The 20,717-nt window shown below is 48.1% G+C and overlaps 1 protein-coding gene across 10 annotated transcripts in view; it reads left to right on the top strand.

Annotated features, from left to right (window-relative positions):
- The first annotated feature begins 1,976 nt into the window (after window positions 1-1,976).
- LHFPL2 (LHFPL tetraspan subfamily member 2) overlaps window positions 1,977-20,717 on the top strand; it is a 155,929-nt gene continuing 137,188 nt past the window's right edge. For 4 of the 10 annotated variants that reach the window (XM_045897059.3, XM_045897033.3, XM_045897041.3 and 1 more), the window contains exons 1-2: window positions 1,977-2,374; window positions 17,938-18,012. The gene's annotated coding sequence lies outside the window, so the exon portion shown is untranslated. Of the gene's footprint in view, window positions 2,375-17,622; window positions 17,726-17,937; window positions 18,013-20,717 lie in introns of all 10 variants that reach the window. The other 6 variants (XM_064596285.1, XM_064596284.1, XM_064596283.1 and 3 more) reach the window with 3 other exon arrangements.

Below are 20,717 nucleotides of genomic sequence, written 5' to 3'. Positions count from 1 at the left end.
ATAAAATCGGGTGGTTGTGTTTGTTCACAAGCAACTGTCCCAAGCACCGCCAAGTAACAGCAGTTCCAAGCAAAACACAGCAGCCTGCTTCTTGTGGAGAATACACGGTGCTGTGCCTGACGCCCATTCACCCTGTGTTCTTTCTCTTGGATTCGTTTGGCCATGAGTTCTAACTTGGAAGGGTTTATTGTGAGGGGGGAATTCACCTCTTATACTAGTACATTTTGTGCTTATCTTCTGAACTCAACAGCCTCCAACAACTCTCCTTCCAGTCCCTTCATCAGTGACTGCCATCCTTTCTTAAAGGTAAAAGTCCTGTATTTATATTTACTGTAATATTTATTAGGAATTTAACATGGCTCATAAACTCTGCTAGTATGTTTTTTGGAATGGTTACTGTTTTTGTTAGTGTTCTAGTTGCAATGTTACATAGATTTGGAGTCATTTGGGGGCACCTGGGTGGCTCGGTTGAGGGTGCGACTGGTGGTTTTGGCTGAGGTCATGATCTCAGGGTGGTGAAACTGAGCCCCAGGTCTGGCTCCAAGATCAGCGGGGAGTCTGCTTGCGATTCTCCTTGAGAGTCTTCTCCTCTGCCCCTCCCCAACTAGTGCACTGGAGCACTCTCTCTCTAAAATAAATAAATAAATAAATCTTAAAAAAAAAAAAAAAGATTTGGAATCCTTTGTTGCTAACCCTATTTCCCCCATAAGCCTTGTTATTTCTAGTGTATGATTTCACAAAACGGGAAGAACACATACATCCTTTTATAGAAGAAACGTACTACAAGCTTCTTTTCGATGAAGATAAGTAGGATTTGGCTGTGGGAGAAGATAAAAGAGCATTTCAGTTCTGGCAAAAGAGCATCAGCAACTCCCAAGTGGATACAGTATGGAACCTTCTGGGAGGAGGGGAGGAGTCCTGGCTGGCAAGCGAGGCTCTGAGGAGTGGGTAAGTGGGTGGTTTTGAACAGAAGAGTTTTAAATTCAGAATTTTCTGTGGTAAAGCGCCTCCCAGAGCTTTTAGAACAGGAAGTGGCCTGCCTGAGCCGCGTTCTAGAACCCTTACCCTCGCATGTACAGATGGATGCCCGTGCGAGGAATGGGGGAGAGAGCACTGAAACCATTAAGTCCCCAAACAGCGAGAACCAGGAAGGTGGCATTGGACTTGGAAAGGACAGGACAACTGGGAAGACCTTAAAATGAAGAATCAATGGGAGTGGCTATGGCAATGGCAGAGGCCGGGAATCCAGTGGTAGGGTCTGTGTTCAGGCAACTGGTGGAAAAAGGTATCCCAGACAAGAGGCAGAGAAGTTGGGGACAGGAGCAGGTCTCACAGGAAGAAAAGACAAGAAGGATGTGCCTTTTCAGAGTGTCGGCTAAAGTGCCTTAGAAATTCATCCTGAAACCGTATTTTGGACAGAGGAGTTTGTTTCAAAACCCCAAGTATTTACGAATATTCTTTGTGACTGCTTGCAGTTTCCCCTCCTAGAGAATCACAGGGCAAAGAAACTCATGTCTGGAACCTCCTCTCCGGGAGAGGGAGGTGAGGATGGGGGTCCAGGCAGCCCCAACCCACCCTCCCGCTTAGGATTCCCGGGGATCGCGGGACGTTCTCCCGCTCCGGCCCGGGCCTGGGGAACTGCTTCGGGCGCTCCAGGGCCCGCGCTCCGCGGCAGCAGTCCAGCCTATCACCCCCGACTCCAACTTCGCCGCCCTGCCTAGGCCGTGCGCATTCTCGGCGCTCCTGAGACACTTTCCCGAAACTGCCCCCCGAAGGTTCCCGGGAGCTGCCCGGGGTCCTCCGCAGGATTCCAGGAGGCGCCAACGCCGCGGGGCGGGCGCGGCGACCCGCTCCCAGGCCCCGGGGCCTCCGCCCCTCCTCCCGGGGATCCCCTTTTGCCAACAGCCTCCCGGGCCCCGCAGGACACTCCCCTCCGGAGGCCGGGCCTCGTCGTCCCGCCACCGCCCCCGCCTCGCCCCCGGCCGCCCCGCCCCGCGCGAGGCGCCGGGAGAGCCCCGGGCCCCGACCCCTCCCCCTGAACGCCCGGCCCTAGAGCGGGACGGGGGCGGCGATGGTGACTGGGCAGCGGCGCGGGGCTGGGTCCTGGGCAGGGAGGCTCGGCGGCCCCTTTCTTTCTCTGCCCCCGCCCCTCTCCCTCCTCCCTCCTTGCTAGCCCTGCCGGCGGCCGCCGAGGTCGGCGCTGTCGTCTCGTCTCCTCCCCCACCCGGGGACCCTCTCCTCTCCCCTCCCTCGCCCCCTCCCCTCGCCGCCTCCTCCTCCTTCCCCGAGCTGCGAGCTGCGAGGAGGCGTAGCGGAAAGCCCCGGCGGGGGGAAGGCTGCGAGCTCGGAGCCGGAGACGCGGAGCCGGGGCCGGGTGAGTTGGAGTCGCCGGGCCCCGCGCGCGCTGCGGGAGGGAGAGCCTGCAGCCCCGGCCAGGTGGGGCGGGCGGCCCCGGTGGGGGGCACCCCGCCCGGGCGCCTGCCGAACCGTCGCGGCCGGCGGAGCCCGGGCTGCGTGCGCGGCGGCTGGCGCGGGAACCTGGCTCCCGCGCCCCCGGAGCCAACGGGGAGGGAAGAGGACCGTCCCCGGCACCGGGACGGGTGTCGGATGCTGGGAATGGGAGGGAGCGGCTGCTTCTCCTCTCACCGCCGCAGCCGCCGGCAGCAGAAGTGGAAAAATTGTGCCTGGAACGGCAATTTGCCGGGAAGCCAGCGCGAGCCGAGCTCTCCCGCCACCGCTGGCGGGCTCCGACCGGTGGTTCCCGCGGGCACCGCGGCGCGCGGGTGTGGGCGCAGCCCGGCGCCGAGCTCCGCGCGCTTGGTACCGCGCCTCGGGGGCCGCCCGGTGGTCGCCCGCGTGGGGCCTGGTGTGTGGCGTTGGGTCACGCCGGCCACAGACGTCAGCTGCTTTTCAAATCTGGGCTGCATTTTTGTGGGCAGCGCAGTGATTTGGGGTGCGGGCTGGAGGAGGTGGGCGTGGAGTGGGAAAGACCACATCTGGGATGGATGGTTGAGCCCGTGGGCTGGGGTAAAGGACTGGGGAAGACTGTATGTGTCTTTGGGTGTTTTTAGGCACAAAGTTTCCCCCTACCCCCTGTTTTCCCTTCCATTCAGCGGTCTAGTGTTCTCTGAGCTGAGAAAAGCAAAAGGATTTTCTCCCATCCCGTTCAATTTTTCTCTTAATCTAGGAGGGTCCTGAGTTTCAGGAGAATCCGTGAGCTGCTTCAATGCGAGTAAATGAGAGTAAAGACAAAGTCTTGCCCCCCACCCCCATCTTTACTCCCCCCCGCCCCCCCGGGCCATTTCCTGTATTTCCCGTTTTCTCTCTGTAGTTGTGTGCGTTCTTGTAGGTTGCCATCCGTGACCCACATGTAAAAGTACAACTTCTGTTTGAAATCGCAAAGTAGCCCCAGTAGACCACTGTGTGTTTGAGCCAGAGGGAGAAGAGGGGTGAGTGCGAGGGGGAGGGGAGCGGTTAGGGTCTCGTCCGAGAGAGTTAAACCTGAGTAACCGAGTTCGAAGGAACGTTTATCATGGGCGCTTTGCTTTTCCTACACTCACTCGCTTGAGAGCTCCACCCCCAATAGGTTTAAGCGAGGATCGGTGCTAATTTCTTTGGCGTTGCCCTTTCCTGGGTGTTTCTGATTCTTTCCTCCTGGTCTTTTTAAAAACCGACTTCATTTACAATTTAAGAGATAAGGAGCACATGCTAGTGGGAAGATTAAATGTTTTAAAGATAGAGGAAAGAAAGAAAATTCAAGATCCTCATTTCTTTTTGCCGTCATACTGTGACAGGTTTGTTATTAATCTGTGTCAAATCTGATGCTGATGAAATAGTTGAGGGGCTTGCAGTAATACCACTATTAGGGTATAATAATATTTTTTCTAGGTGATCACACATAGAGCAGGTAGTGTCTCTGGTTGTGGTTTGCAAAGGGTGCAGCAAACATTTTAGGCCAGGAAAGAAGACATGGTATGTTGCAGGAGATGATAGGGGTGGGGAGGGAGAATCATTTGTCTTTAGAGCAGTCCAATTAGGAAGAATAATTACTCTGCAAATGAACATTCTCAAATGTAATTTGAATCATGGTACATGAACCAGTCATTTGTCTTTAGGAAGGAAAAAGGATCTTTGTAGATGAGAGCAAAGCAGTGCCTTCTGGAAAAAGGAATGTATACTGTTCATCCATGTAGATGGGCTCAGAATTGATGGCACCTGCCTACAAAGATGTGTGGACTGATGAATTAAAGAGATTTCACTGCATATAGTGGACAGGGCAGGAAGGAAAATTCCATAGTGGAAGACAGAAAAACAACATATAGAAAAGTACATAGTCCTTTTTAATGAACATTGTGTACAGCTTCTCAGATTCTTTATTGCAAAGAATTGACAAAATAGGAAGCGAAAATATAGGAGACCTAAACTGGTGCTGTTGAGTTCCCAGAGGTGCCACTTACTATCTGAACTTCGGACAAGTTACTTAATTTCTCTCAGCCTTGGGTTCTGTGTCTATAACTTGGTGGCAGAGCTCAAGTCAAAGACTAACCTTGAAGATTAACTAGGATTACTTTTGTATAGGACTTGGGGTGGTGTCTCGTGCTAAGTGCTCAGAAAATGTTAACGTTGGTTGTCAAATATTTCAAATGCCCTGGAAAAAGCAGTGCCATTCAAAGAGTCGGAATGCATACCTGAGCTGTGGTTGCTTGAGGCGGACCCTGAGTTGAGGCTGTCCCCCTGCCTCTGACAGCCCACAGACAGAAACACTTGATCTCTCTAGAACTTACGTGCTGCATCCTTTTGGCCCATTCTCGTCAGCCTTCCCTGGGACTCCAGTTCTGGGGGAGTGTGTAGTGCAGGCTGCATGTGGCTCGGAGGGCAAGAGCACAGGTATGGCTTACAATTCCAGGCCTCACTGACCCTGTGATGGCAGGTTCTCAGGTTTCCAGTCCCATGAAAGTAAATATCCAAATTTCGTTTGATGGGGGGGGGGGGGGGAACAAAAGAACTTTAATGGTTGGACAAAGTGCATGCCTCTTGGGGAATCCTAAAGGCAACGTTTTACTCAATGCTTACTGCTCTTGGAAAGATACAAGCAGTAAGTAAATATCTAATCTCCAGAACTTTTTCCGAAAAGCAACTTTAAAGTATACTTTGGGGTTAATGATACACTGCCCAGTTTTCTTTCTTTTTTTTTTGAAAGATTTTATTTATTTATTTGAGAGAGAGAGAGACAGAGAGAGAGCATGAGAGGGGGGAGGGTCAGAGGGAGAAGCAGACTCCCCGCCGAGCAGGGAGCCCGATGCGGGACTCGATCCAGGGACTCCAGGATCATGACCTGAGCCGAAGGCAGTCGCTTAACCAACTGAGCCACCCAGGCGCCCACACTGCCCAGTTTTTATTAAGGTTGTACCTAGCACAAAGTGAACAAAAGGCATTCTTAGCCAAACACTATTTCTTGAGCAGGGGAATTATGCTGTATGTGGCTCTTCTAATTGAGGAGGACTGCCTCTTTGCTCATTCGTCCATCCTTTTATCCTGTCATTCAGCAAATACCTATGAAGCCTGTCCCATGGGCTAGGCTCTGCTCTGGCCTCTGGTAACACAGCAAGAACCAAGAGCAGGCCTCTTCTCTCACAGAGTACACATTCTAGTTGGCGAAGCAAACTGTGCGAAAGACCTCCATAAACCCAGGAAGCTCCTTTTTTGCTTTAGAGGAGACTGTGCTGGGAGAGCAGAGTGCTGGCTGGGTGTGCTTCCCTCCCACAAGCCTTCCTGCTCAGCGGGAGTGATCTGGCCGCGGGTAGTGACAGGGGCTGCCAGTCCTGTGGGTTCTCTGTAGGGATAAGGGAGAAAGAGGGGGCTCTTTTTTTCCCATGCTTTATAAAAGTCTGTGTCCAGTTTGAGTAGTGGGTGAGTAGAACCAGCAGCCACATGCCATGAAGACAGTTTTTTTTTTTTTTTTTTTTTTCTCAGAGGTGAGATTTCTCAGCCTTAGAAAGGCAAAGAAGGAATTAAAGGTCAGTTTTGATCATCAGCTTATAAAACCCAGATGTGTCCAGGGAAGAATCTGGTGTGGGACTTGAAACATTTCTTGCTCTCACGCTGTATAAGGCATGAATGAAGGAATAAAGAAAAGTGGATACTTGGTTCCTCATGCACCTGCCAGGTTTTCTTTTTCATCACTTTTAAAATACCATTAATACATTATGCAATAATAATTGCATGTTTGGAATCTGGGAGGCTTGCAAAGGTGTAAGGCAGTCAGGGCTCTGAGAGTTGTGTGGACTGGAGGCAGGTTGTGTAGGGAAGGCCCTGAGGGTGCTGGGGTTGGGTGCTGAGCTGAGGAAGCTGAACCTCATCTCCAAAGCTGGCTAAATGATGGAGAATTTGCAGCAGGTAATTGACTTGCTTTATTGTGCTTTAGAAAGAACTTGGTGGCCGTGACGTGGGCTGGGTGACAAGGAGACCAGAATGGGGACAGAAGGTGAGTTGGGAGGCTAGTGCAGGAATCCATGAGGGACTTGGAGAAGGAGAAGGGGAGAGGAAGGCGGAGGCCAGGAGAGACTGGTCACACTTCCTTGGTCATCTTTTGGGTGTGGGCACTTAGTGAGACGGAGTCCAGGGTGATCAGTCATGGCACCATTCGCTGAGGTAAGCAGCTGTGGGGATCCTCAGTTGGAGGAGACGGTGAGGACTAATGAGCTCAGCTGAATCCCGGACTGCACTGTGAGCCTTCCTGGGAGAGATGCCCAGCAGAGAGCTAGAGACACAGGCCGGAACAGAGGTCTGGAGCTAGAGATGAGAGAGGGAGTTATTTTTATAGTAGTGTTAAGTGGTTGCCTGGTTGGTTGAGATTTACTAAATAGTGCTCAGGGTGAGAGTTAAGTGGTGTCCTTGTAACTGAATTTTTCCCTTTTATCCTTTCAACAGGCCTACCTGGGGATAGTCAAGCTCCTGACCTTGGCCTTAAATGACCAGTCTCTTACTGGTATAATTTTACAGATATGGTGGATCTGTTTCTATTATTTTGACCTGAAATCATTGAGAGGAATATATGTAGAATGGCTCTGAACATATTTAATAGCTAGGATGTATAACTGGTGAAATTGAATACCACCCCCCAACACACACACACATCCCAAAATTCATCCGTGGAAACCCTGATCCCCAGTGCGGAAGTACCTGGAGGCGGGGCCTTTGGGAGGTGATTAGGTTTGGATGAGGTCGTGAGGGTGGAGTTCCCATGATGGGATTAGTGTCCTTAGGAGATGAGAAAGGGAGACCAGAGCATGCCAGAGAGAGAAGGCTGCCATCTGCAAACCTGGAAGAGGGTTCTCACCAGAAACCAAACCTAACAGTGCCTTGATCTTGGACTCGCAACTTCTAGAACAGTGAGAAGGAAATGCGGTTTAAGTCACCCAGTCTGTGGCATTTTGTTATAGCAGCTTGAACTGACTGTTACACAGGTGTCTGTTGTATTTCAGAAAATTTAAGATGACCTTTACTTGCTAAGAAAGTAAAGTAGTTTTGTGTGCATCTATAAAATACCAAGTACAGTTAAAGAGGTATGTTACCTGCATGTTTTCTTAGTTAAACTGTAATACCTTCAGCTAGGTCAAGAGCAAGTACCCAACTATGACTGAGACTTGCCAGGTAAGAAAGGAGAACCTCACTGTATTTTGACTTTTCCTCCTGTGGGTTTGTTCTGATTTGGATTTAATCCCATGTTTGTTGATTAAGTGGTGTTTTGGAGACTATTTAAAAAATATTTTAGTCAAAATTAAGTAAGACTTCTGAGGTGTTGACTTGGATGAATTTTTGAGGTTCCATTTAGGACAGTGCAGCCCAACTAGCTTTTTTTTTTTTTTTTTTAAGATTTTATTTATTTATCAGAGAGAGAGAGAGACAGAGGCAGGCAGAGGGAGAAGCAGGCTTCTTGCTCAGCAAGGAGCCCGATGTGGGACTCGATCCCAGGACCCTGGGGTCATGACCTAAGCCGAAGGCAGACGCTTAACTGACTGAGCCACCCAGGTGTCCCGCAGCCCAACTAGCTTTTAAGCTCTTCACATGGCTTCTACGGAATTCTGTAGTCAGTTAATGGTATTTGAATGAAGAATGTTGAGGGTTTCAGCGGGTCCATAGCAAACAATGTGTAACACCTACCGAGGTGACATTAGCGATAAAAGCCGTTCTTGTGTCTTCTGTATGGGCAGAGAGTGGTTCCCGAGGTGTCACCAGGTTTCCTGGCTTTTGGCCACTTCAGGGTAATACACTGGGGATTTGCAGCCCAGGCTAGTGTATGAAGCTAGGATGTTATAACGGTAAATATGGGGCCTTTAAAAAAAAAGCACTCCCGGGGTGCCTGGGTGGCTCAGTCATTAAGCGTCTGCCTTCGGCTCAGGTCATGATCCCGGGGTCCTGGGATCGAGCCCCACGTCGGGCTCCCTGCTCAGCGGGGAGCCTGCTTCTCCCTCTCTCTTTGCCTCTCCCCCTGCTCATGCTCTCTGCTCTCTCTCTGTATCTCTGTGTGTCTCAAATGAATAAAAATAAATAAATAAATAAAGCACTCCCTGTTTGTGGAACTAAGGATATTTTGGCGTGGGCTGAGTATCTCTAATCCTACAAGTGCACAGACTTGCAGGGATCCCTGGATGGCTGGACGTGAGCTGCACACATGTTTGTGGATCCCAGGTCTCTATTACCAATTGCTCCCCTACACCCTTTCTCCCAACACTGATTTTCTCCCCTTAGAGAGACCTCTGTGTGAGGACACGGTGAGAAGGCAGCCATCTACAAGACAGGACGGAGGCTCCGAATCTGTAGGTGCCTTGAGAACTTGTACTGGGAAAATTAACTTTTGTTTTCATGTCCACGAAAAAGAGGCTTATCTGCCTGTTTTTATGAAGTTACCATATGGCCCTGGAGGGCTCTTGCTGTTAATTTGAATTTCATTCATTTGTAGAATAATTAAAAGTGTGCAAAATAGACGCCAGTGAATGCTTGTTAAATTTGCAGGCATGCTGTTTGATCTGTGCACACTGTGAGTGCCCTTACTGCTGTGGATCTAGGGTAAGACCAGTGGGGGTTACGGACCATTGTCAGGCTGTGGAACCAGCAGGGACACCTCCCCTCACCCTTGCTTGCTTAACTGGGTTGCCGTTGAAGGGAAGGCTGGTAGCCATAGACAGACTGGAAGGATGGAGACTAAACTTCTAACTCTTTATGTTGGGCTAGTGTGATTTCAAGTGACTATTTTCTTTATTTTCCTATTTTTCAGATTTTCTGTAAATATCATGTTACTTTTAAAATCAGAGCAAAACAGTTGGTGGGTTTGTGTGTGTGTCTGCAAATGGTTTTGGCCACAACACTGTACATCTCCTTAAATCTGTGGTGCATCCATTATAAAGCAGGTTTCTGCTTTAAAAGAGAATTGCAATTCCTGTTTGTTGTAAACATAGTTGCTTATGATGGGAGGCTGGGAATACAACCAGGACTAGGGGCTGTGACCCACAGCCAGAGTGGGGCAGCTTCCTCTGAACTATAGGCAAGAACCCACTTCTTCCCCTATATTTTCTATGTTTTCATAAACATTGTAAATGTGATTTGAGAGGTGTTTCACTTTTATAGCTAAGCGTATAAATGTTTTTCTGATTGGTAAGAACTCTTGAATTAGATCTGTTAAGTACTCATTTAAATATGTACTATACTGATATGTTAGGTTTCTTTCTTTTTAAAAATTGTTTCAGTGTTCATTTTAACCTCAACCAGCAGTGAGATCTTAAATATCCCTTTAGCAGCAACCTCTCCACATGCCTGGAAAATTAGAGGGGCTCTTTTTCCTCTACTGATTCTATTGTTCAGCATTTTCTTTCTTTCCACACTGAGCTGTGTTGTCAAGGGCACCTGGAGTTCAAGCTTCCTTTCTCCTGGGGCAGGCTGCAGTTGGGCTGAATTTCACATGTTGTTTTCCAGTTTTCAGGCAGTTAGCCAGTTGTTTAAGGATGGTTGTCACTGTGTGGACAGTAGCTTCATTTAATGCTTAGGTAAGTGGTGCATACGCTTATTCAGGGCAAATTAACCTCTTAAGATTTTAAAACTTTCTTTTTTCTCTTGCCCATAGAGACCAAATTTTCTGAAATTAAAAATAATGGATTGGATAGTCTGGGAACTGCAAGCTTACCAGTAAGCAGTCTTTTAGTCTTCATAAATGACTACCACTTGTGTATTCAATATAGACTTAAGAAAAACATGGGTCACAACTTTAAAAACAGTCTAAAATCCCATCCAAGTTTTTAAATGGCTGTCTAGATGATCCTACATAGAGAAGTATGTCTAAGCAGATACTTACACTCTGTCATTTGCTCATTTTTATAGTAGTCCTTCCAAGGTTCTTTTGTATTGGGAGCTCATCGTTTGCCAACCTAATTACTAATTCTGCGTGGATTTATGCTGTACTATGTAGTGTAGTGCACTGGCTTAAACAGGTGACTGTAGGTCTTTTTGATCTGAATCCTTTTGGTAAATGAGTGTGCTTAGGGTGTCTGGTCTGCGTATGTGTTTTTTCCAGTTTGTGCTGAGGTCTATAGTTTATTTCTCTATTAGTAAAGAAAGGGCAGCATCAAAGGGAGCTAAGCCAATATGTGGAATGTTTTTAACTATAACCCGAAGCCTAGAAGAGCTGTAGCCAGGGAAAGAGGCCACACTTAATTATAAGAACCCAAGTGGTGGTGGTGATGAAAAAGTGTGACAGGCTGTGTATTCACCTGTGTGGACAGGTGGCTGGGAGACTGGCGAGGATAGTCTGATGAGCTTTGCTGCAGATGGACCGCTGCTTCCCTTGGGCGGGAAACCAGACTCATGGACCCTAAGATGACGTGAGCTTTCTTGGCAGCTACTTTAGTCAACACAACTGGCATGTTTTTAAAACATTTTAAAATGAGAAGTGCCAGTTAGATTTCCTCTTGCTTATATGTGTGTGTGAGTTCTTTTAAAAATCTTGACCATGGGACTTCCCATCAAAATGTCCAGATAATTTTGGATTCAGACCTGCTCATCTGTCATGTCAGCCATCCTCTGGCTGCGTGTTCTGTTCCTCGACATATTCTGCTCATCGGGCATGGAAGTTCTTTGAGTTACTTACTGGTGCTGCTCTGTTAAGCCTCCCCTTGTCATTCTTCTGAGTCCTCTTAGTAACCAGGGGTGTGTCAGCCTTTGTAGGCAGCCAGAGGGTAGAGGGTTGGAGTCTGTGCCAACGAACAAAGGAAGCTAACATACTCATGACCTTGTGCTCATTAACACTGTGTTGGAACCAGGAGAGCCAGCGTTCCATGGTACTGTTTGACTTTGGATTGTCTCTGTTGATTTATGGCCATGGGGTCCATAGTTCAGCCTTCTAAGGAATATAAGAGCGAGGTGAGAATGTAGGAGATTATCAGTACTTATTGCCTCTTTCTAACTCCTTAAAAGTTGGGCTTTGAATTATCAGCAGTTTTGGACCCTGCTGATGGTGATTTGGTCCCAGGACTAACCAAGACTGATGAGAGTGTGAGGGAAGAAGGCCTCTGAGAGTCTGGAGCATTCGTGGGTAAGCTGATGACCTGGGTGTTCCACAGGTGGGCGTAAAAGTCTCACATTGGCACACTCAAACTTCAGCGTGCACAAGAATTACCTGGATCTTGTTACAACGCAGATTCTGCTTCAGCAGGCCTGGGTGGAGCCTGGGATTCTGTATTTCTACAAGTTAAGCAGCTGACTCTTGGTTTCGGCTCAGGTCATGATCTCATGGTGGTTCTGTGGAAAACACTTTGAGTAGCCAGCCTTCCCCAAAGCTGGGACATGAATAAGACTATGAACTAGTCAGCTGGAGGCTGAAACCTGTAAAGTCTGATAACCAGGAGGCACCTGTGGAGTCTGACTTTGGATGGGTTGCCTGCCACTTAGGGCTGGTCTCTGTTGGGATGAGACTGAGGGCCCTCAGCCTCGTCACTTCCATTAGGGTCTGTAATGACCACCAGGAGCAGCTGTGTAGTGTTTACCTTTAGTCCTTAGGGCAGGGAGGTTCTAAAGGGTCATTTTAGGTGGGATATGATTAACTTAAATGGCAGATTTTGTTTTTGCTAAGTTTTAGTTAAATTGATTTCCTCAATACATGTTGACTGTATTCCATAATTTAATTTCATTAATTTATTTTTTTAAAGATTTATTTATTTAGGGCGCCTGGGTGGCTCAGTTGGTTAAGCGACTGCCTTCGGCTCAGGTCATGATCCTGGAGTCCCGGGATCGAGTCCCGACTCGGGCTCCCTGCTCGGCAGGGAGCCTGTCTCTCCCTCTGACCCTATCCCCTCTCATGCTGTTTCTCGCTCTCTCTCTCAAATAAATAAATAAATAAAATCTTAAAAAAAAAAAAAGATTTATTTATTTATCCAAGAGAGAGCACGAGAGAAAGCAAGCACGCACGTGTGCATGCCTCTGTGTGCCCACACATTGGGACAGGGGCAGAGGGAGAGAATCTTCAAGCAGACTCCCTGCTGAGTGCGGAGCCCTTGACAGCACTTGATCTCACCACCCATGAGATCATGACCTGAGCCGAGACCAAGAGTCAGCTGCTTAACAGACTAGATAAAGTCTTTACTAGATAAAGTCTTTAACTAGATAAAGTCTTTAACTAGATAAAAAAGGCTCTAACTAGGGGCGCCTGGGTGGCTCAGTTGGTTAAGCGTCTGCCTTCGGCTCAGGTCATGATCCCAGGGTCCTGGGATTGAGCCCTGCATCGGGCTCCCTGCTTGGTGGGGAGTCTGCCTCTCCCTCTGGCACGAAACCTGCTTCTAATGTAGTTTAGGCATAGACCCCTCCTCTGAGGTTTTGACTTTGTAAGACTGGAGAGGGTCCTGGGGATCTGTATTTTTTTAAACAAAGCTTCTAGGTAGCTCTTATGGTCAGGCAGGTTCTAGAAACACCAATGTAGAGAAACATTGATTTAGAAACCCATCTATCTGAACCTGCAATGTTGACTGTGTCTGAGGGATGCCCTTACATGTTCTTTTCTTGGCCTCTTGGGTACTGGTTTCTGTCCCTGTGGAATCACTTTTTTATCTTGACACATGCTTTTATTCTTACAGAGAGGCCCTTATCTTGGATGGGACCAAATCAGAGAGTCCTTTTTCAACAATGTAAGACATCAGTTCTGTGAAGCTGTTATTTTTAGGAAGGTTTTATGGACACTGACTATTAAGTGCTTTTGGGCATTCTTGGAAATACTGGGCTCTAAGCTTTGGACCTCTATGGAGAAGTCTAAGGAATGTCCTGCAGCTGACTTTTCCCACACCCTCTCCCACTTTGGTTTAGACAGACAGCTGGGGATAACGAGTGTCCCCTTTCTAAGTAGAACGCTGACTAGAAATGGATGAGGAAGGGCCCCTCATCCTCCACAGACCAGTTTGGTTCTGATCCAGATGAACTGACAGATTGAGGAGTTGGGCTTTCCATACCGTTATATCAACATTGACCTTCCTCTCTACAAATGCAGGGTCCATCTCAGCCCTACCCTAGAGACCAAGTCAGTTTAGGAAGCGGATATAGTAGGAAATGGCTTGTGTGTTGGTTGGTATTGGAGGGGTGGAGAAAAGGCTTCTTCCCTGGTGCTTGTGACACTGTTACATTTCCATCAGAAGCTACAGTAGAAGCAGGCTTCATGCCAGAGATCTGTGGTTATTTGAACCTTTATGACTAGTGATGTCCTGACGGGTACACCTGTAATATCTGGCAGGGAGATCCCTGTAAGGGTGGTGTGAACCATGGTCATGAGATGAAGGACATTCCTACTATGTCTCAAATTGTGTATGGCGGCATCAAAGTCCCCAGGAACTGCTGAGTGGGAGTCACTAACTGATCTATTAAAAATTTAAAAATGAGGTGAATTCACTTAACTGTTGTGCCTAAAATTCTATCATTAGAGAAATTTGGGTGAAAAACTCTCTTTAAACCTCTTCTTCAACATGTAAACATCTATAGGACAGAGAACACATTTCTTATTTATACCTTCCCAGGAATAATTTCATAAAATGCTTCTCAAAAGCAGTTAGCTAAGATCAGGGTATGAAGAGAGTGGACTCTGACTTGACGAGGTGAAGTGTGGCTCCTGGACAAGGAGAGCAGTGGCACAGGGGAGAGCTAGAGGCCGCAGGCATGTGGGGCAGCTCACCAGGAGCCAGGGCGAGCTGGGAGGGCACTGGGCAGAACTGGTTCTTGTTCACTGTGTGTGTGGCATATTTCACATATACTTGACCAGTTGCGATGAAAAGCCAGGCGATTTATATAAGAAAATTAAGATTAAACATCATAAATGTAGTTGGGATTATTTTGTGCTTTTTTAAAAGTCTGTTTAGTTTTGAGAGAAAAGCTTGGGAAATGATTCAGTTTCTGTACCTGCTTAACAGGTGAATTTGGCCAGTGGGAGAGACCTTCCTTTATGTAGAGGCTTTTTCCCAGTCCGTTTTGAGAAGGGCTTGACTCTTCTGAGACCCCATGCCACCTAGAAAGTGTGCGTTAGCGCCCGCTTTCTCTCCCTCATTTGCAAAGAATAGTTTATAGCTGGTGGCTGAACTCTGAACTTGGACATCCTATTACCAAAGCCAAAGCTTGTTTGAGTGGTACAGTGTGTTTTCAGAATAGTATGATGATGGGTTGGGAGATTACATTTGCCCCTGCTGGCTGAGTAAGCCTAAACTGATAGAGGAGTGATACAGAAGTACATCCCAGGGACCAGAACTCTGGAAACTTTTATGAAGACCAACCCACACCCTCACTGACAGCCATTTCTTGCCCCTGCCGCCCCCAGAGTCTCTGCTCTGTCTTTAGATTGGGCTTAGTGCCCCTAATTGCAAGATTCACAAGATGTTCCTTCATGCTCTTGGGCAAGGTCTTGAGATAAAACACACAGAAAATGAATCCATTCTATTACAAATTAAATACCTTGGTCTTCAAGTGGTACTGGTTTCCTGGTACCCAGGAAAGGTGGGAACACACAGCCTGTGAATATTGGAAAGCGTTGAGAACCATCTATACTGCCTCCTGTGCTGTGACCATGAGCTTGCTCTGTGACCTTGGACAAGTCATTTTACCGTTTGGGCTAGAGAAGGTAAGGGGATGAATCTAGGCCTGATTATTCTTATTCTAGGTGAGTCTCTATGTCTGTGTGTTCAGTCATTTATTCAACACAAGCTTATTGAGCCCCTCAGGGAGCTGACAGTCTGGTAGGGGAGATCGCAGAACAGTCGTTACCTTTTTTGTGGGTAGTGAGGTGTGCAGTGCAGGGTGGAGAGGCCACGTGGGACGTGTAAGAGGCCTTTAGAAGGTGTAGGCACCACATGCCCAGAGCAGGTGAGGAGGCTGGAGAGCTGGGGTGTGCGGGCTTAGGGTGCAGCCTAGGGAAGGCGCTAGGGATTCCTGGAGCATTGCTTGTGCCCCTGGTCCACATGTGTTTGCTTGACCTGCTAGGAGATCCTGTAGCTCAGCCACCCTCGCTGTGGCGTGGCCAAGAGGGGTAGACTCTGGAAGCTGAGTGTGGTTGGGGCATGCAGTGTATCACCATGATCCGAGTACTGTTTTTATGTTTTGGACCCCATTTTTCCCCTTTTGTAAAGAAAAGCAAGAGCAATAGAAACATAAGAATGTGAGGATTTGCCAGCTCCTTACAGAAATACACTTTTTGTTGGGGGGGGAGGGGTAATTTTTTCTTTCTTAGAGATGATAGATATTCAAAGAGAGAGGCAGCTGAATTGAGCTATTCTCAACCCTGAATTACTTGACGCTCCTGGGCCTTGGCATCACTGTAACCACAGAGGGTGCTCCACGCTCCAGGAAGAAACTTGACCCTCGCATAAAACCACACGGAGCTTTCTGGATGGCCCGTTTCTTTTCTCGAGTGGTCAGATTTTATATCTAGGTGGGAGGAGAAGCATTGTCTGAGAGGAGAAATGTGTGCTCGCTTCGGCGGCTCATACACTAGAATTGACACCATCCAGAGATTGGCCCGGCCTTGGTGCAAGGATGACAGACAAATCTATGAAGCATTCCGTATTAAAAAATGAACGAATGAGGGGCACCCGGCTGGCCCAGCTGGAAGTGCGTGCGACTCTTGATCTTGGGGTCGTGAGTTTGAGCCTCACGTTGGGTGCAGAGATTACTTAAAAATAAAAAATCTTTGGGCGCCTGGGTGGCTCAGTTGCTTAAACAACTGCCTTCGGCTCAGGTCATGATCCTGGAGTCCCTGGATCGAGTCCCACATCGGGCTCCCTGCTCGGCAGGGAGTCTGCTTCTCCCTCTGACCCTCCCGACCCTCCCCCCTCTCATGTGCTCTCTCTCTCTCAAATAAATAAATAAAATCTTAAAAAAAAAAAAAATCTTTAAAAAAATAAAAATGAATGGATGAATGAATGATTAAGAAAGGGAAGTGTGCGTCCACTTTCCTGAAGCTGGAGTTCCCTTTGCCTGCCCCGAAGCAATTGCAGCTTGCAGAAGGGGATGTGGCATTTCTTGGGGAAATGAAATCCTCCTGCAGCGGTGGACCCTGGGCTCTCTAGCCATCCTGCTGCAGGGCTAGAAGGGGTTCCGAGCATCAACAAGGTCGTGCATTTTCTTGTAAACAAAAATGGACGTTTTTAGGGAGTAGGCCAAGCCAGCTCTTCCCTACTCTGTACTCTCCCCCACCCCCGCTCCTGGCACCGGCCCCATTTAGTGCTTACTGCCTTCAGGAAGCATCCGGGTCACCTGGAGGGCTTTTAATAACACACATGGCTGGGCCCCACCCTCAGAGATTCTGAGTTGCTAGATCTGGGGTGGGCTGAGAATTTGCATTTCCAGCACATTTCCAGTTGATGCTGATGCTGCTGGTCTGGGGACCACACTTTGAGAACCACAGTGACACCAGGCACTCCTCTCCTCGACCTTCTGCCGGGTGTGTTGGGACAGGCAGGCTCCAGTCCCAGTGGGGTGTCTGCCTGTGGGGGATTGCCCAGTGCTGGAGGAGCCTCCAGGGAAACAGTGGTTCCCTGGAGTGCCAGAGGGGCCCCAGCCCTAGAGCCTTCTGTCTCCACACAGGGCAGGCATGTGGCATTTGGGGTAGCTGAGTGGGACTCTCATTACCTCCTTCTAATACCTTCTTTTCTGTGGTGTTCCTGGACCGTGCTGCTCTCCTCTGTAAGACCCTTCATAGGCTTGCCAGTGGCCTTAAGGTAAAGTCCAAACTCTCCTAAAATGGTGGCAAGGCATTTTGTGATTCCCTCCCTTTATTGCTTCGTGTCTTGCCAGTTTTCCTCTCGGCCCCAGGGAATACTCCAGCGGTCATTAACCCTACTATATTCTTCTTGCTTCCAAGGCATCCCATTTTGCTGGTGCCTCTGCCTGGCGGGCTATTTACTGGTCCTCTTAGTCCAGCCAACTCCTGCTTGTCAGACCTCAGCCTGGCCATCCCTGGTTCTGGTGAGCTTCCTTTGACCCCTCTGGGACCAGCTAGGGCTTCAGTAAAGGCTTCACATCACCTTGTATTTTTCTCACTCGGCTCCTGTTGGCTGCATCAGGGTCCTGATTACTGCCTGTTTCTTTCTCTCTCTCTCTGGATTGTAGGCTCCCAGAGGGTAGTGAACCCATCCCATGTTCAGTCATGTGACTCTCGGCGTGGCATTGTTGTTCTGTGAGAAGGATACTGTAGGGGAGGAAACCGAGGCAAGTACGTGAAGTACCTGGCTTACAGTTACCCTTGTCACTGAGTTCCAACACTGGGATTCTAACCCATCTCCCTGACCCAACCCCTCCCCCACCACCAGACTTCCTGCTTTGAGACCAAGGAGACCTAGGCATGGTCCGCAGGTCTTTCCTGGGAGCATTAAAAGACTGCTTGTTCCAAATTAACAAAAATGGCCCTTTCCTGTTGTTTTTCAGGTCAACTGGGAAGCCAACTCTTGAATTCACAGCTGGCTTGTGGTTTTTGCCTCTTGTTAAAGAGCACGCATACAGGTAAGGACCTGCTCATGCTCCGGTGGGCTGTAGGCAAACTAGCCATGATGATGCGCTCTCATAACCACCCAAAGTTCTCATTCATTAAAAAGAAAATCCTTATATGTAGGGTGAGATTTCCTGTAAGAAAGCTATGAAGTGGTCCCCTGCCCCTGCTGGGAATTGTGGGGTGAAGGTGTTTCTTGGCTGGCTTTCTCCTGGGCGTTGCTGGTCTTCTCATTACCAACATTCTTTTCTTTGAGCGGGGCTCCCTTCTCCGGTCCATGTGAGTTAGTCCTTTAGGATTCTTTTTCCTCGGGGCGCCTGGGTAGCTCAGTCGTTGAGCGTCTGCCTTCGGCTCAGGTCATGATCCCAGGGTCCTGGGTTCGAGCCCTGCATCGGGCTCCCTGCTCGGCGGGAAGCCTGCTTCTCCCTCTCCCTCCCCCTGCTTGTGTTCCCTCTCTCGCTCTCTCTCTCTCTGTCAAATAAATAAACAAAAAATCTTTAAAAAAAAAAAAAAAGGATTCTTTTTCCTCATTTAAGACCCAGCCCAGATTTCCTATGTTAGTTATCAGACTGTTTCAGCAGGAGGCTTTTTGGAGCCTAGCCTTTCCCCTGGCTTTACAGCAGAACCGATCACTGCCTCTCTGCTCACACAGCACACTCGCTTGCCGGGTGAGCTGGACGTATGTGTTCATGCACAACTCTTCCCTCTAGTCTGTGAGTTCCTTTGCATGTTTCCTGGCCTGGAACAGACTTTCAATAAAAGAACAGATACGTCTGACGAAAAAAAAAGAAAAAACCCTCGTAAGCTCCCCTAAGGCACGGTGACAAGAAAATCATAAACCAATTAAATGATTTGTAGAGTGCCTTTTTGGATTAATTCTATGCCTCTTTGCTCATATTACCATGCATAATTGAGAATTTACCATCATAAGTCAGTAGGAGTTTAGACTCCTCCCCCTAATGAAAAGGATAAGAAGTCAGGTGTTCTCGTGTCATCGTCTTTCTATGGAGTAATAAGTGGTGCTAGGTCGCGGAGCACTAATGTGCTAAATGACAGCCTGTGGCCATGAGCAGCCAGCCCTCTTGGCTGCCCTGGGGGAGACCATTGTCAACCAGACCCCGGGAACCCTGGTCAGCCCTAGGATTGATCATGTGTCCAAATGTGTAGGCAGTAAGGGAGCAAACAATAGACTTGCCCAATTTACAACCTAGAGGAAATAAAAATATTTCTGAGTGGTTTGAGCATTTGTTTTAAAACACAGTTGAGGTTTAAATAAGGTTAGCAGAAAGCTTTTAAATCAGCGCACCTCAGTCTTCCCCAAACTTCTCGGTACGTTGAGTTCTTTGAGATGTGGGCTGAGTGGCTTGATGCCATTTTGCTTCATCCTGTGGGTTGGGAGTAGCAACCCCCAGACTGCTGGTTCACTCGATATTGAAACCAGCATGGGACCTGGGTCTTCACAGGGGAGAATATGGCCTTGAGTCTTTGCTTTTGCCTTCCTCTCCTGCCTTCTCCATGAACACTACTCATTGTTTGGCCTTTCCAGCTGCTTGGGTTAGGTGGGTGCAGCACTGAAGCAAAGAGAAAGGAGTCGCCTTCTGGTTCCTGCATTCCTAGTAGAGGTCCTGGCCAGCAAGTCCCACATAAAAGCAATCAAATAACTGGTTTCCTTTACCTGGTGCCGAGCCCCAGTTACACAGCTACGTCTGAGAATTTAGTGAAAGACAAGGCAGTACAAGAAATTTGACTCTCAGCTGACCCTATTTATGTTCTTAAAATTTCCTAGGGCTTTGGGTAGAGTGAGGAATTGAGCTTTGCCCAGGAATTTCCAGTCTCCATGGAAGCCAGTTTGTCTATCATACTTGAAAAATAAATTAAGGAAATTAGTTGCAGTTTAAAAGCCCAGATGTTAAGATATGAGTGAGTTTTAGCTTTTTAGTAGGTTTTGGAATCTGAGATATTATTGCCTGTTGTGTGTTGCACTGTTCCTGCAGAAGCCGAATGCAAGGTGGTGGCTGTTTGTCTGGTCTTTACGCCGCCAAACACATGGGGAGTGCTTACCAATTGGCAGGAATTAGCAGCTTATTGAGCTTCTAGGAGATATCTGATTCTCAGAGCGACTCCTGGTTTACAATACAAGTCTAATCTAGTTAGAAAACAAATGAGGTAGGTCAAGTCATCAAGTTCCTGATATGGTCCTCTTCCGCACGGGACACTCACACATGGGTATGCATTCAGACACACTTCACTAGCATTCTCTAGTTGAATCTTGACTACCCCACATCATTCTCAGTAGCCCAAGAAGTGATACAGCTCCTGAATTTTCTTAGAGCTTCTGAACTTTGTGTTTGGGGTAGGAGGGGGTTCTTCTTTCATGAAATGTTTGCTGTTTCTAAAGATGGGCCTGCTGGTACCCCAGCAGTAGAATTTGTATATCAGGGTGCACGCGTGCGCACATGTGTGTGTTTAGTATAGCTGTTTTGGAGTGTTGGCCTTGATCCAAAGGCACTGTCCAGCATGGGCCCCTTGTGTCCAGGGTAGACATTTGGGAGCCATCAGACACAGATACACACAGAACATAAATGGCCCATCTCCCCTCAGGTGTCTTTGGTTTTTTGTTGTTGTTGTTTTGTTTTGTTTTCAGGTGAAGCCTTTATCTTTCCTTCTTAAAGAAGAAACAAAGTCTCCAAAATAGACTTTCAAGTTTCATTGCAAAGCT

Source organism: Mirounga angustirostris, unplaced genomic scaffold (genome assembly GCF_029215605.1).
Source record: "Mirounga angustirostris isolate CCGP_5_RB_7025 unplaced genomic scaffold, mMirAng1.0.hap1 SCAF_7, whole genome shotgun sequence".
NCBI lineage: Eukaryota > Metazoa > Chordata > Mammalia > Carnivora > Phocidae > Mirounga > Mirounga angustirostris.
Note: the sequence above shows the minus strand (reverse complement) of the source record. Positions and strands in the feature narration are given on the sequence as shown.